We start from the raw sequence: 4832 nt of genomic DNA, 5'->3' as shown, positions 1-4832 counted from the left end.
TGACTCGTCTTAACGCGGAGCGAGGAGGTTTAGTCGGGGTTTTCCATGGGTTGCGTAAACTTTCTCCCTCTATGACTAGGATGCTACTCTAAACATCTGACTTTTCTGACCAGTCACCTCTTTCATGGATAATTCATAAATTTACAACTGTGATCTAGCTTGACATACACAATTTTTTCAGTACATTAAGTAAAGCAACCTAACCTAACCAAACGTACGCGTGCCCTAGCATCATCAACACGGCCTAACAGTAAGTCAAGCCATTGTCATGTGCAACTTTAGAACACTTGCATCAATATGGGCAGAGAGCCGACCGATCACGTTTATCGAATGAAAAGATATAAGGAAAGGGAGCCGCGTGTCGTCATCTATTAAAAGTAAAAACTGGGAACAAAAGGAAGACGCTTGTATCAAAATGTTAATTTTTAAGATCAACTTATATAACGCTGGCAATGTTAGCATTGAGTTGACATAATATTATAGAAACAACTGATTTATTAACCTTTATACAGCAAGTCTTACTTAATGCTTACTCAGTAAAATAAGGTTCATTAAGGATAAGTAAATTTTCTGAGTATCAGATATTCACGAACTTTACATATAAGACCAATACCGCCGACATCCTTTTACCCAGCCAGTACCACAACACCCAGCCAGTACCTCACACCTACCAAGTACCACCACACCCAGCCAGTACTTCACACCTACCAAGTACCACCACACCACACAAGTACCACCAGACCTAGTAATTACCTCTGAACCCAACCAGCACCACCACACCCAACCAGTATCCTCACACCTAGCCAGTGGCAATACACCCACCACCGCAACCACCCACTGCCATGCCTGGAAGCCTGACACGTGACTTGGCCGTCTTATGTTTCTGCTGCCTCACTTTGTGGTCTTCCTACCCTTAGATCATGACACACGACCTCTCCCACCACACACCCTTCTCCTAAACACGACCCCTCTTACATCATAACTAACGCTCTAACCCTAAAAATGCCAATCACTATTTCTCTTATTCTATCTTTAATGAATTAATTGTTAGGAAATTAGTCTTTGAGGCAGTTCATTCCCCAAGTCGACTCTTATGAAAGACGCTGATCCCTTAGACCTCTTGGGTAACTTGAGCACGTAAGTCATCGTACTTGGGGGTTATGTCGTTGTATTGAAAATGTTAAATCATTGTACTCACAGGGTTAACTCTTCGCCGTACTCAAAGGGTTGTCAAAGTTGTCGTACCTTATATAAGGAGTTAAACCATTGTACTCAAGGAGTTCTAATGCTAGAAGGGGTTAAGTTTCATGTGTTTTCCGGATTGAATAACGGGCACCTCACACTCTTATTTTATTTGCAACTCAAATGATTTAACAACATAAATTTGCTATTGCCAGTACTCCCACCTGATTACCGCAGGATGTGCCTCCTGTCTGACACTGCTTAAGGATTCCTCTTCAACAATGGAAGAAAAGGGATGTTATCCTATACGCTAGATAATCTTACACGAGTTATGCGTGCGTTCGTCTTGCACGTCTGCCTCATCCAAAGTCCTGCCATTGGAGGGGGAGGGTAGCTCCACCACTGACCATCACGTGACGGGTCAGATGACAGCCTCCCGCTCCCCTCCCCAGGGGCCTAGACGGATAGCCACGTCGGAATCCCTCCCTTTCGACCTGATTTATCACTTAACTCTCCCTATCTGCCTGGAATCTTCCTTCGCCATCAATCTCCCACAAGCTTCAATCTCTCACTTTCGACCTCAGCCCCTCTTGTGTGGTCCTCAGCCCATGCTCCCTTCAAAACACACACACAGCCGTAATGTCACCCTCTCCAGACCGTTTCTTAATCTCCCTCTACCCTTCCTGTGAGGCTCTTAGAGTAACAGGCCCAACTGGCGTTCAGACAGTGTTCCTTCACTTACTGTCGTTCGAATGGACAGACGGTTACACATAAGGTCGTCTAGGCGTTCAGAGTCGTTCTTATCGACAGCCGAATACACAGGGTCATTTAGATCAATCGTCGTTCTTACAGAGGGGCATTTAGTCAGGCGTTCACACATTTAGACGAAGGGTCCTTTGCAGTCACATAACCCAACGCACAGGTGCACATACCAGCGGGATATTTGAAAGGGGCTCGGACAAATCTATTCAAATATTGAACAAAAGGGTATCAGTTCAAACTTACTGAAGACAAAGAAACAGGGGAAGGAACATCTTTACTGTAAGAGTGATTAACTCCAGTCCTGCTCTACCACAGATGGTAGTTGACAGTTTCAGCATGCTTTCCTCCAAGAACAAGATGTAAAAAAATAAAATCGTCACTATCTCCCACGAACTTCTCTGATAAAGGAAAGTAACAGATAAGATAAAGCCACAGGATTTACTAATACTGAAGAGGATAATCAAATCGAATGTTCTAACTGGCTCTTCAGACATGTTATGGTCATGCACACAATTCAGAAATAATAGAAAAAATTCATGATGGCAAATGAAACAGCTTTACAAGCAAGTGTTTGGAAAAGGTCAGGAAAGCAGATTTGTTGGTAGATATTTAGGTGTATGCACACTGTTCAAACCAAGACCATCCAATTAAGTTGGACCTCCATAAGGTTTTCAAACCAACCACTTTGTTCTCTGAAGAGGATGGTGGTGGATTGGGTGTGGTGACTGCCATTCTCACTTTAGTGAGGTAGTATGAGGACTAACTGAACAATAACTCAAGTGAGAAACATTCATTCTTTACCTTTTCTGTGTAGTGCACTAAAACCCAAGCCTAATATCCACATCTAAGCCCAAAAACTAGCCTATTATCCACATCTAAGCTCAAAAACTCTCCATGGTTTACCCAAACTGCTTTATATGCCCAAGTTCAATCCAGTGAAATCATTTAAACCCATATCCCACAACGATAACATTCATTCCATCCAGTGCACGCTACTCATTCTTTAATGTTTAATATAGCCCAAGGTCTCTTCACTACCATCATCTCGGTCTCTGCTCTACCCCTTGGTCCTTCCCCTTCTTACACATATATCTTAAATCTGTCTTCTTTGTTCATCCTCTTCATGCATCCCAACCATATCATTACACCCTAGTTGGTTCCCTCAGTAAGGCTGCTCTATCACTCTCAAACTCTATGCTGAGAAAGAAGAGGAGAAACTGAAAGCATGAAAAGCAAAGTACTCAGACAAAAAGTGTCTCGGCAAGGAAAAATTAAGTAATAACATTTGCAATTATACTTTGGAATTTACCAGTATCGAAAAATATAAAAATAAGCAAATGCCTAACAAGAAAGATGTTACCAATATCCCTGTACTACCATGGAAAATAAAAAGCTTTGCATGGTGAAAACCTACATAAATGGTAAAAAGTTCTGAAGAACCCAGGATTCAGAAAAGTGATTATAAAGCATGCAATATGTGCTTAGTGCTAACCCTGCCCAATGACAAAATCTCATAAGTACACTTCATTCTTACACAATCTGCTTGCTTAACACCACATATAGTCCCCATGCATTTCTTTTCCAACTCATTCACATTCTTTCTTTTGCATTCAAGGCCTGTCTCATCTAAAAATGCTATTTCTGTCATAAAAAGGCTGTGAATAATAAATCGAAGGAGCAATGTCAAACCATGCTATTGTGATACTGTATTATTGTATTTAACTATGTTAATCATTAGTTAATTCCTAAAATGAATCACAGTCATTAATTTATAATCATTCCTGTGAATGTTGAATCTTATCTATTTATCTCTCTCTCTCTGATGCCCATTCCCTCCGGGAACATCAAGGGGTGGCCACGCTTTTTTTTTTTTTTCCTTTACTGAACTGCATTTAAGGCTTACTGGTGTTGTATTGCTCTAGTTAGTCTATTTTAGATTAGATTATCACTTAACTTTGGTTTACTTCAGCAGTATTATAGTTATGACCGTAGCAGTGATTAGTGCCTAATCATTCCTTCAGATACTGAGGTAGCTTTTGCCTGATAAAGGGCTGAAAAGTATGTTATTTATCTCTTGTAAATGTATAAAAAATTCTTAATTTTCAACAGACAGATAGCTTAAATTTTAGGAGGAACTAGTTGGTGGGCAGCCAATGATCAGGGAGGTATATTACTGGTATTACCCACCTCGACATCGGGAGGTTCAGTGAGGCTGCACAGTGAGCCAACACTTCGGTGGTTGTCAAGTTGTACTCCTCTGACCCAGGTATCTGTTTTTTTTCTACCTCTCCCACACGTAGGCTACTGGCATTTCACCCACAAACATCCAATCCCTCCTTGCCATATAAAACACCTGACAAAACTTAACTCATGAAGCTTACTCTTCATAACTAGATATTCCACTGGTGAGCAGTATGTGCTAGCCATGCATTTCGGCAAATCTGCCCTCTGCTAATAGCCTGTTAAGGGTGAGACACTAAAGGCTAAGAAGTGGCACTGGAGTTCTTTAGTTTTGGAGACTGCTGAGGGAGTTCCAGTTGGAACAGACATCAGAAATATAGACAGATAGGTAGATAGAAAATTCAGGCAGGAGCATTAGGTAGAGGTAGGAACATTAATTAGGCAGAAGTATTAGGTAGTAGTGAGTGGGAACATTAGGTGGGAGCCCCTGCAAATACTGCAATTCTACTTTTTTTTATTATACTTTGTCACTGTCTCATATGTCAGTGAGGCAGTGCAAGGTAACAGACGAAAGAATTGCCCAACCCACCCACATACACATATATATACATAAATGACCACACATGCACTAATACATACCTATACATTTCAACATATACCTACATATACATACACAGACATCTACATATATACAAATGTACACACTC

The sequence above is a fragment of the Panulirus ornatus genome, chromosome 55 (genome assembly GCF_036320965.1).
Source record: "Panulirus ornatus isolate Po-2019 chromosome 55, ASM3632096v1, whole genome shotgun sequence".
Taxonomy (NCBI): domain Eukaryota; kingdom Metazoa; phylum Arthropoda; class Malacostraca; order Decapoda; family Palinuridae; genus Panulirus; species Panulirus ornatus.
Note: the sequence above shows the minus strand (reverse complement) of the source record.